General features: G+C 38.6%; 1 protein-coding gene across 4 annotated transcripts in view; it reads right to left on the reverse strand.

Moving 5' to 3' along the window:
- Nucleotides 1-2838, reverse strand: part of pam (peptidylglycine alpha-amidating monooxygenase) — a 133026-nt gene extending 130188 nt beyond the window's left edge. For all 4 annotated transcript variants that reach the window (XM_042394361.1, XM_042394360.1, XM_042394363.1 and 1 more), the window contains exon 1: nt 2746-2838. The gene's annotated coding sequence lies outside the window, so the exon portion shown is untranslated. The remainder of the gene's footprint in view (nt 1-2745) is intronic.
- Nucleotides 2839-12746: the final 9908 nt, after the last annotated feature.

Below are 12746 nucleotides of genomic sequence, written 5' to 3' on the forward strand. Positions count from 1 at the left end.
TCATTTCCGTTCGCGAAGACCAAATTCGTTCGTAATTAACCGGCGTTAGGTGCAGGTGTCCGCTCCGTCCAAAGCTGTGTTCAACTTGTTTGATAACAGGATAAACAAATATACAATGCATTGTGCGCCCTCACGAAAATCAAATGCCCATCCCATTGATTTGCTCTAGTGCTGCATCGAAATATATATATATATATATATATATATATATATATATATATATATATATATATATATATATATATATAGAGAGAGAGAGAGAGAGAGAGAGAGAGAGAGAGAGAGAGAGAGAGAGAGAGAAAGAGAGTTATATACAGTGATCTCTTGCAGCTGCATCTCTCCAATGAGACACTGTGCACATTTACGCATGAGGCACAGCAGCGTAACTGCATTGATTATTTTAATCTCCGACACATAAACAGCATTGGTCAGGATCTAATGTTAATAATGTTCTGTTTTCTTCTACACATCCACTAGGTCAGCTGTTACACACGCAGTCCAGGTTCATACAGTTTGTAGTAAAGCAGCCATCCCCTCCTGAATCCGGAGCTCATTATGTTGAGCAGCGCAGCAAAACTAAAACCTGTAGTTATCAACTTGACAGGAAAGAAGAAACTATCCAGCAACGTTTAGCTTCTGAAATATTTTTTTAGACAGACAAGCGAAAAACAAGTTAGTTTCTGGTTTTGGTTTAATTTCTATTTTAATTGTCGATTTGAAGAGGGTAACCAGTTAGGGGAACAGGAAAAACAGGAAAAAACGGGAGGTGGATTAAGTTTTTAATTCACATGAAAAACAAAATAGTCTGTTTATCCTGTTATCAAACAAGTTGAACACAGCTTTGGACCAGGAGGCAGCAATGCAATTCCTGTGCCTCGTCTGCCGGAAAAAAGAGGACGTCAGTTGAGTAGGCAGTCCTACAATGTGGTCCACGACACATTGTGTTTACATTACTAAAAGAATGTGGCCACATGCCGCCAAGGCCACCTCTGAATGTGGTCTAAGGCCCTATTTATGCCTGGCATTAACATCCGTCTCGGGTGATCCGATCACAAGTGTACAGGTGTGAATGCACCCAAGACGTATTGAGGATGGATTGATATCTGGTCAAGCAATAGAGTGTTTCCTCTGCATTCATTTAGCAGTGGTGCACCACCACAGCAAGAACATTACCACCACTGCAAAAGATGTTATAAATGTTAAGTCAAAATAAGGATTACAATTTAGCCCTAATGTTATCTAAAACTAAAGTGTAGTCCAGATGCTTCAGAAGTAGTAATTAGAAATAAGCCTCAACTTTTAACATAACTTAGACCCAGACAGTGACATATAAGGTCCAAAACTAGAATTATAGCCAAAAGCACCACAGCTGTTTTTAAATAGGAAACACTGCAATACTACATAAGTGAAATATTAATGCAGCAATACATGTACCAGAAGGCAACTGATATACATTTTCATGAATACTTAACATTGCATATAGGAGATAATTATCACCTTCAAAAAAATAGCCATTCTGTGGTGCTAGAGAACACCCACAACCACCCCATTATACATAATGTTGTTGTACCTCATGTGTAGACCACACCATTAAAATTTAAGGTAAATCAGATGAAGTTTGTCACATAAGGCTGACTTCCTGTTGTCAGTAGGTGGCGCTATGACTATGACTCAAAATTGACATGTAGATATGTTCAAGTCTGGACTCTTATCATGCATGAGAAATATGGGGCAGATTGAACGATGTAAGGCCGAGTTACAACAACCTTCTTTTTGATGCCAATTGGGCCCTGGCACTTTCATGCTCGGGCCCAAATAATCTTAACAAAAACAATAGGTTCCTCGCACTTTCAGTGCCAGGGATCGCTGAGCCCCTGACACTTTCGTGCTAGGGCCCTAATCATTGAAACGGTCAGCCTGCTAGGTGACTCATCGCTGATATCAGAGGTGGAAATAACGGGGAGAGGGGGAGTGTGAAAGGGCAGTGCTGTACTGACATCACAGCCGACCGAGACGATTCAGGAAACTATGGAAACAGGGCTTAGTCCAATCATGGACTACAGCACGTACTCCACCAGAAAACGCAAAAGGATTCTTGATTGAACATGTTCACGTACCACTATGTACCACTACAGCCACCTAGAACCTCAAACCTCAGTTATATGCATCTCACTATTCCAGCATTTTGATGAACACGGCTGTAGTTTAATTTTCTAAGTAACAGCGGGCCAATACCCACATTAGCAAAGATGTAGCTAACCTAATGCTTGAATAAATTAGAAAATTAAGATCTGCAAAAGGTGGAGTGTAAATAAAGGACGCCCCAAGCACAAGACGTGTTTTATTGCATCAATTCCAACATGTTCAAACGCAATGATGCATTTTTGTTTTGACGGAAAAACACCATTACGTATGAACAGATGTCACGTCTGAACTGGAGTCGACAAAAGAAAATAGCTATCTTTAACGCTATTAGACACAAATGAACATACCAGACTCCTCTATCGAGGCACGCAAACTGTAAAGATGAATAACAGACTTTTGTTGTAATTTGGGTTAAATAAGGTAAATTGTCATGTCGGTTTATGACATGAGCTTAACCTAGCTTTTGACAGTTTAAACATGGCATCGCTTCCGATTAGTTTCATTTTAGATGGCCAACTTGAAGCTTACGTTAGCTTGGACCTTGGCTCGACTGCACATTTTAAAGGCTTTACACAGATGTTTTATAGAACAAAATGGTACCTGTTTGCTGCCGCTGGACGTCTTTCAATCGACTCTATTGGTGCGATAATAACCTGTGGGTTTTTTGTCGTTTGTTTTTTTTTTTTTTGCAAAGCTCTGTAACAGCTATACTTCCGGTCTGATTCCGTTCCCGTTTTCAGAATAAAACTACCATCTCTACAAAGCTCGTAATAAATACACATTCACACACACACACACACACACACACACACACACACACACACACACACACACACACACACACACACACACATATGTAGTGGAGTTCAAAACATTGAAAATCTCTAATATTTTCACATAAACCTGGAAATAATCAGAAAATTTGAGGATACATTTAAAATCACAAGAAGTTATGACATGTATAATGAAGAAGAAATATTTAAGATTCTGCACTATTTCTGGGTCAGCAATCAAATTTAAGCAAATTTGTGGCACTGACCAACTCCTTTGTACAGAAGGTTAGATTTCTTTGAGTTGTTTCCCTACCATTGAAGCATGGGTTGAGATGACACTCAGGTTGGTTTGATCTACTCAACTTCAAGTTCAAGTAACTCAACTTGCAACCAGTGTTCACCTATTATAAATATGGCTTTGCCTCAAGTTTCCAGCAGATCATTGCTTACTAAACAGCATTGTGATAGCGGGAAACATGGTATCAGAACTAAGTGAAAGTGAAAAGTACTGTCAAATGAAGGCTGTCCTGTAGTGGTCTCAGAGGACGAGTAGCTGTTTCTAAACCACTTCTCAGGAAGGGAAACAAGGCCAATCGCTTGGGATGAGCTAAGAAATACCAGCATTTCACAGTGGATGACTGGAGAAAAGGCCTATTTACTGATGAATCCAAGTTTGAGATTTATGGCAGTAAAGGGTGTATGTAAGGAGATGAACAAGATAGAGAATGATACCGCAGTGTATCAAAACCAGAGTGAAACATGATAGTGGGAATATTCAAGTCTGGGGGTATTTTGCCTACTCTGGATTTAGACACCTGCACCGAATTGACTACATCCTGACCAAGGAGAAGTACCACTATATTCTTCAGAGACATGCTATACCCTCTGGTTTTCATATTTGTGGAGAAGGATTCATACTGCAGCAGGATAATAACCCCAAACACACCTCAAAGTTTTGCAAGAACTACTTGAAGACCAAAGAAGACCAAGGAGTCCTGACTGTCATGGACTTTCCTCCACAGTCACCTGACCTCAGCCCCACTGAAATTCTGAAATTCACATTTTCAAAGACTCAATGTTTCACTCAAATTGTTAAGCTGATATTATTATTTTTAATGAAAAAAATTAGTATTACATTCAAAACAAATGCAAAATAGAAGTATCTTGACAAGTGGTCTCAGACTTTTAGACCCCACTGTGTATGTATATATACATATACACATACACACACGCACACATTTAAATATATATACACACAGGCCCTTTTCGGAGATCCAGGCTGCATTTACCGCTCTCCAAAAACCCCTTGGCTCTGTTTACACCTACACTAGAGGCCTGTACTACAAAGCAGAATTTGGGGTTAGCGAGGTAACTTCCAGTTTAACTCTGGGTTTTCAGTCCTGCGACGATGGTTCATTTCTTACCGGGGTACATCACCATGGTAATTTATGCTGAACAGCTAACCTGCTCCGGGACAGTTTAACCTCAGAGGATCGGATCTCAACCTAACAACACTGCGACCAGTAACCATGGATGTATTATAAGAATCCATGCCACTAACCAATCAGATCACTGTAAAAAAAAAAAAAAAAAAAAAAAAATAGTCATCACTCCTACAGGATCTCGACATGGACAAAAGTCCTGAGTTACAATAAAGTGACAAGTAAAAAAGAGTAATATATATTTTTATAGGTCAGTGGAAACATTTTATTGGCCCAGGCTTTCTATTTCCACTCTGGTTTTAAAACAGAGCTTCTAACTAACGGAGAGATGGTTTACAACACTAAACCCATAATGATAATTTTAGCTGCATTTTAAGTGTGCAAAGTTCATTTTAATTGTGCGAAGTTTATTTTATCCACAGAGTGATAGCTGACAGTATGGATGATTTTACACTCTGATTCCATCACTGCAGCTCAACATAACTCTGTGATAACTGGAAATAAAAATGAAATATTGTCTTTTATTAGAAAAATGATCCACACACTGTGAATTGGCTCCCATAATCATAAATGCAACATTTGGGTCAGATAGACCTCATCAGTCATTAATTACTTTTCTGATCGTTGCTTTGGTAACAGAAACAGTGTAGCATTGCTTTGAAGTTTCTTTTTTTATGTGACATATTCATGGTTTCTTCATCATCCAACTAAATAGCAAAAAATACTCACTCTATACTTAAACCATATATAATCATTCCTATAGGCTATGTATTTTAAGCTTTAGCCTACTTTTAATATGTGGAAATTATTTCTAGTGTTTCTACATCTTCTTAATCTGTTGTATGATTACAGTCTATCGTTTACATTTCACTTTGTTGAATGTGACTTTTTGCTGTCCCTTAAACAGAAGTTTTCCACAGGTACTTGGTATCATTGTTTCATCTCATATCATATAAAGTACTTCATTCATGGTTCTGATGAGGTCGCTCATAATTAACCCTGCCTCTTTCACATGAACACGCTCGTAGCTGGATAAGAAAACCCCGGGTTGACTGAGCTAGTTGATAACCAGCTTTGAAGTACTGGTTATCTGCACAGCCACTGTAAGGTTCAGTGAAGCTAGGTAATGAAATATCCTGGGTATGTTGAACTTGCTTCGTAGTACAGGCCTCGGGGGTCCTGTCCAAAGCTGTGTTCAACTTGTTTGATAACAAGATAAACAAATATACAATGCATTGTATGTGCCCCCTCACAAAAATTAAATGGCCATTATATTGATTTGTTCTAGTGCCGTGTCAGAACATATATGTGTAACAAATATAGAGTTATATGCAACGATTTCCCCGCAGCTGCATCTCCCCATTGAGAGATCCTGTGCGCAGTAACGCACAAGACACAACAGCCTAACTTCATTGATTATTTAAATCTCCGACACACCAACAGGAGTGGTCAGGAATTTGAATTAATGTTCTGTGTTCTTCTACACATCCAGTAGGTCAGCTGTCACACACACACAGTCCATGTTCATACTGTTTGGAGTAAAGTAGCTGTCCTCCTGATAAATCCTGGGCTCCATTATGTTGAGCAGCACAGCAAAACTAATAACTGCAGTTCTGTTAATTCACATGAAAACGGAAAAACAAAATAATGTGTTTCTTTATACTGTTATCAAACAAGTTGAACACAGGAGGCAGCAATTCAATTCTCATGCCTAGTCTGCCAGATAACAGAGGATGTCAGTTGAGTAGGCGGTCGTTCAGCGTGGCCCAGGACACATTGCATTTACACTGCTAAATGAATGTGGCCACATGTAGCCCAGACCACCCCTGAAAGTCGTCTGAGTGATCGGATCTCAATACGTCCTCAGTGCGTCTTGGGTGCATTCACACCTGTACTTAGAGCTGTCCACTTGTGATTGGATCACCCGAGACACATTAATGCTAGGTATAAACAGGGCCTTTGTTACATATCATTTACATATCACTGGCATAGACCACCTCCACCAACCTATCGTCCCTTGCACCGCCAAATACAGAACAAAGAGGAAGGTTAATTAAGTGAGTGCAACAATGGTGAGGAGAAGTTTCATTTCATGTTGCAAACAAACAGTAAATGATTGTACTCGGCTCTTACTTTCGGACAATACAGGAGCCGGTGTGTTTGAGTCAACACTAACAAGGTTATGTGCTTTGTGTTTGATTATGAGACCATTTTATTTTCTCATTAAGAAAAACACTCGACTCCATCGCCCCCTTAAAAAAGAAGATAATAAAACGTAAGAGGTTAGCTCCATGGTATAACTCCCAAACCTGCAAATTAAAGCAAACATCGCGAAAATTGGAAAGGATTTGGCATTCCACCAAAGTAGAAGAATCTCACTTAGTCTGGCAAGATAGTCTTAAAACATATAGGAAGGCCCTCTGTAATGCCAGAGCCGCCTATTACTCATCATTAATAGAAGAAAATAAAAACAGCCCTAGGTTCCTTCTCAGCACTTTGGCCAGGCTGACAAAGAGTCATAACTCTACTGATCCATGTATTCCTATAGCTCTCAGTAGTAATGACTTTATGAGCTTCTTTTATGATAAAATTCTAACTATTAGAGACAAAATTAACCACCTCCTGCCCTCAACAGGCACCGTTCTCTCCCCAAACACAGGCACCTTAGAAACAGCTGTAAATCCTGACATATATTTGGACTGTTTTTCTCAGATCAGAAGTGAGCCTTAAGCTACAAAAGGCTGAGAGAGTGTCAGTGTTATCAGTTATCAGTGATAAGTGTGTTATGTGTGACAAAGTGACAAACATATTTCAAATATTAAATGTGTTTGGTCACATTAATTCTAAAATAATTATTTTAACAAAATTATTATAGTATATCTCTTTTTTTTAAATCACACTTGCATACATGGGTAATTTTTGACATTTTGATTTTTATTCAAAAAGTAAGAAATTAAAAATGAAAATAAGGATTAGTGGTGATCAAAGACAAGTTAATTGAGCAATACCTCAAAATAATATTTTGACCCATGTTGTGCATCAAAGACTTAAAGGAATTGTTTTGGTCCAGGTTAAAGGACACCTGTTTGCATGCACATTTGTCTATAAAATGCAGACAAAAACTAGCTAGATTTCTGCCTTTTCCACCAACACTCAATTACACTATGCAGCAAGAGCACGAAAGAGTTAGTCTTTGGTGTGGAACCCAGACAGTCAACATTCGGGAAATGGACCTCACAATTGCTAATGTAGCAAGAATATTTAAGGTTTGTACTAATTATATTTTGTATTAACGGTACTGTAATTACATGACAATGTATCACTTAAACATGAAAATGGTGAGAGTATATAGACTAATTAATAAACAAAAATCATTTGAGGACCTAATTGATTTATTGCGAAAAAAAATGTAATGAACTGAACGTTATCATATTTTCCGATGCTTCCATTAATAGGTTACAATATTGTTAGGGTTGATCTTGGGCCTTAACCTCTTGAATTAGCCAGCTGAGTGCAGTTAAACCATTTGTGAGAAAGGCCTAGTCTATAACATTAATGTGTTGAAGATTGTCCAATTCTTCATTGACCAATTTTTGATAAATAAAAAAAGCATACACTATTACTAAAATATAAATTGATGACAGACACCACGCTGACTTGATGGAAGATGGAGTTGTGCCAAAATTTGACTCCCTGCTGGAATTCGACTCCCCCTCGCATGTAGTGGGGCAAGGGTGCTTTGTAGGCAGGTAGAGAACCTGGTTTTTGTGGTTGAGCAGATTTAATGTGAAAAGTGGCCAAAGGGGAATCAAATGTAATATTGCTACCTCCTGTAGTGTTGTGTTTCACAACATAGATGTTTGAGTCTATGACTGAATTGGCTTCATACATTATGTAATATTTAGGACACATACAGCAGTTTCACTGCATTGTGCAATATTTTGAACATGAGAACATTGCATAAAATGCAGTACTCTTGAAGTATAACTGCACTGTACTGTACTTGCAATAATAGTAGCCTCACTTATTGATAGATTGAATTATGTTTTTGCTCTAAGCCTTGCCTGGTTGTGTGTGCACATTAATGGTATAAACAAAAATCTAAATTTGCCAGTGATTATCTTGTCTGTATATTATTTCTGCAAAGATGAGCAATAGTAAAGTTTGGTTCAACTTTGGATTTTATAGCTCCCTGGCCACTTGATCTGCCTTTTTTGATTTTATTTCTCAAGTATATGTGTGTAATAAGCATTGAATGCTTAATAATGGTGTAACAAGCAATATTTTTTCCTGTCCCTACTTACAACACTGGCCACATGTCAAGCAGTGTAAACACCCTGTACAACATGCCCCATCATATAACAATGCATCTGAGGATATGTATTATTATTCTGTGATGCTGTTTAGGTAGCTCTTCACCTCTCTGGGAAACATACTTTAAAAATTGACATGAAATAAAAAATGCCTTTTTAACCCTTTTAGATCACATCCCCAGTCATATTGTGCACCTATTTAACGATAAAGGCCAAATTAAATACGAAAAATTAATTTCTTATGTACGCTTGAACCAACCAATTTCAACCAATAATATCATGACATCCACCTATCAATCAGTCTTCAACTTTTAGTTAGCCACCCACTTTTCAATTTTCAAATCAAATTCCTCCTAACGATATGTCCCTCCTGTCTATCCTGTTTCACTTGGAAATATGTCACGATATTGTAGTTATGTACACTCAAAATGCTGTTTCGTCTGGACTTTCAGAGCTAGTGGGACTGTGAGGAATGTGTATGTGTACAGGAGTGAAGGAGAGGAAAGTTAGTTTGGCAGTGGGACCAAGTGTGAGGTGTGTCCGTGTGTGTGTGTGTGTGAGAGAGAGAATATGGGAAAAATATCAAACTTAAAAACCTTGTCATCCTTGTACTTTAAGCTGATTCCATCCAGCATTTACTTGATTACAGACAGTGGGGATGTTGTGTTGCCCGGCCACACTGGCTACATTGATGGTGTTTGTGTAGGCTGCAGATGTGAGGTCTGTGGGGATGAGGATGGCCCTACCTTTCAACCACCTGCAGGTAGGGCTGCGATAAATGATTATTTTCATTGCTGATTAATCAGTTGATTATTTTCTTGATTAACTGATCAGTTATTAGTTAGTCAGTTGTTTGGTCTATTAAATGTCTGAAAATGGCGAAAAATGTAGTTGGCAATTAATTTAATAGTTGACATCTAATGGATTAATGGATTAATGGTTTCAGCTCAGACAGTCCAGAATGGCAACGCCTTTTCAGTTCCAGACAAGTCATGCAGCTTCCACTGGCCATGCTGGACCTCCACCCCCACGTCCAGCGAGATTTTTTACAAGGTATGAAACCAAAGAATATTGAAAAAAATTGGCCGAAAAAGATTTATTACAAGGGTATCAATGCAGTATGTATAGCTTGTTTCTTATATAACCCCAAAAAGTTTCTTAAAAATGTCCCCATCAAGCAGCTGGGACTTCAAATCCCAGCTGGGCCTTTTCCAACTATGGCTGGAGGTCCACAGTTATATGGGCTTAGGTTGGACTAATGGTGCATTCAGTGAACCCCATAAACTTGTAAACTAGTAGCATTACCAGTTTACTGTAAGTTACACCAGAATGTGTAACGTGGTCACTCTTTTTTTAAAGGCATCTCACTTTTTTCCCACATTTAAAAAAAAAACATTTAGGTACTTTTTTTGGTCAGATTTCCTTATTACCGCAGTCTCCTAGAGGATGAGACCAAAGAAAAATTGGAGGAGCTGTTGCTGACTGCAGAGGAGCTGCCAGCGGGACCTGGGGCAATATGCCAGGGACAACAAAGTGTCCATTGTGGTCTTGACAGATGCACAAATCACCCCTGTCAAGGACACATTCAAATGTGTCGTATGCATAGGTTTGTAGCTACATATTAAATCTATTGCATAAATCCTGTTTGCAAATACACTTTTTAGGTTTGGTAACAGACTTTGAACAAACGAACCCCCAGTTCTATACAGGAAGGATGGAAGCCAAATGCATGTCTCCTCCAATACATACAGCAACAGCAGCCTACCACTTTCCCCCCCACAAAATGTTGTAAATATGTTACTAATATGGTCTTGGACAGTTGGAATAATACTAGTGAACATCTACTACTGCCCCCTGTAGCCACAAACAAGAGAAAATAGTTAGCCCCACCCCCAAATCTGTGACATCATGAAAGTGTAATCTGTGGAGTTTCTCTCATACATTCTGTTTGATGTTTTACACCCGAGTAATGAGCTACATCTTCTATTTCAGATATGTAAGCATAACCGTAAAATGAAGCTCATTAGAGTGCAGAGGCTCAAACAAATATTGAAATCCCGGAAAGACACTGGGGAGTTTGTGGCAGCTCCCTTAAAGATGACTTGACTTAAATAAATTTACAAATTTATTTATAAAAACATTACACTAGTTCCGGTCGGCAAAGGTCACTGTAGCCAGTGCTTTGTACGGAAATGTTGATCTGCATAGCAGGCTTTCCTTATGTGCAGATAGTTGGTGATTTCTTTGGTCTAGAAATTACCAACCTTACAAAAGACAAATGCAAAAGATGAATGCAAATCCATTCTAGGCCTATACATGCACACAACTGTGCATGTATAGGCCTAGAGTTAAACCTAAGAAAGGCACTTTAGCTAGATGAGATGCTTTTTACTCACAATAATGCTCACCAGGTTTCACAGCTAAGTACGTAACAAAGAGATAAATAATAAGTCAGGCTGCATTTAAAAATTTGATATAATTAATTAATTAAACTTAACTTAATTGGCATCAAGTATAAGACAACTGACCGATACCATCATCATTCAAGAGAATTTGCTCAAGGGTGAAAGACTGTAATGGTTTCTGCCTACAGATAACAAATAACCGATACCCCTTGCCGGTGTGGATAAGGCACCAACAGATGGCTTTACAACTGACCTAGGCATCGAAGGGGGGTTCCCAAAATCTACACGCAAGACCATCCAAGCCTTGCTTAGAGAACCAGATTCAGCCTGGCTTCTATAATCACCAGCTGTCACTGAACCTTTACCAATGGGCCAATGTAGTCAGGAATTCCTAACAGCCTGGCTTACAACGAAGTGTATTGGTGCAAACAGGTGTTTGAGGTTTTAAAGTACTCCAAGTGGCCTTTTAACAGGTCATCTTTGGATGAGGCCCACTCTGACGGTTGAGGGCACTCGCTCAGTTTTATAGGGCAGCTTCGGAGCCCTGGCCCTTACAGTTTAGCCAATTAAATCCATTATAAATATATACAAATATACAGCAGCATGTTGACCTCAGTCATTAAATCTCAACCATTACCAATCTGTTTTTCAAAAAACACTACTAGTTATCCTTAACAAATTTCATCATAATTTTTAATCTAAATGAATTTAAAACTAATGTCAGCCTATCCCAAGGGAGGCGTCTTTGCTTAACTGGGAGACTTCAGAGATGGGCACAAGTCAGGAACTTTGGTCAGAGTGTGTAAAAATACAAACCAGTTTTTTTAGGTTTTACAAAATAAGTAATATAAGATGCAAAAAGTAAAATACAAAAACTTGAACAAAAGGTTAAAAAGCAAAAAGCTAAAAGACTAAAGAGAGTCTCAAAGAGATCTTTTTCCTTAGGGCTTTTTGAGGCAAAAGGAGGTCCGGCTAAAAGAAAAGGGAACTCTGAGTCTCTCTTGGCCTTTCTTTTTATAATTCTACAACTTCCTCCTATTTGTATTACCACATATCGTCTATCTCCAAGACATCTATCAGTTACATGCTGATATTACCTGACTTTACACAAAATAGTGACATTTTCTTTATCTCTTACAACAGACTACTTGGAACTTTTGAACAACTTCCTTTTTACATTTGAGATTAAAATCTAGGGTTATCTGCTAGGTGCAGAAAACCACAGCTTCTCCTTTGCCTCAGGTTATCTGACGGTTTTGATGTTTGCTTGTGTTTGTCATTTAGTCATTCCTGATGGTTCAGATCTAGTTCAGTAGAAGTTGCACAAATTGTGTAAATTCCCCACAAATGGTGCAAGACATTTAACTATGTTGAATTTGTCACCAATTAATATTAAATAAAATAGTCAGAAGTAGGCTTGAGTAGAGTTTGTCTCGACCACATATAGTGGAACTTTCAGCAAGACTTTTACAGTTTTGCAGCCAACATGAAACTAAAACAATGAAGAGCAGCCTAGAAATGGAGCCAGTTGCCGCTGCTGAGTACAAGGACATTACTGGAAATAAAGTCTACCCCTGCAAATTTGTGATTAACCCCCATGCCCCACACCTGGGTGCCTCACCAGACAGAAAGTGCGGGACTTTAGTGCAGCACCAGCCTATGGACTTC

The sequence above is a fragment of the Thunnus maccoyii genome, chromosome 19 (genome assembly GCF_910596095.1).
Source record: "Thunnus maccoyii chromosome 19, fThuMac1.1, whole genome shotgun sequence".
In the NCBI taxonomy this organism is placed as follows: Eukaryota; Metazoa; Chordata; class Actinopteri; order Scombriformes; family Scombridae; genus Thunnus; species Thunnus maccoyii.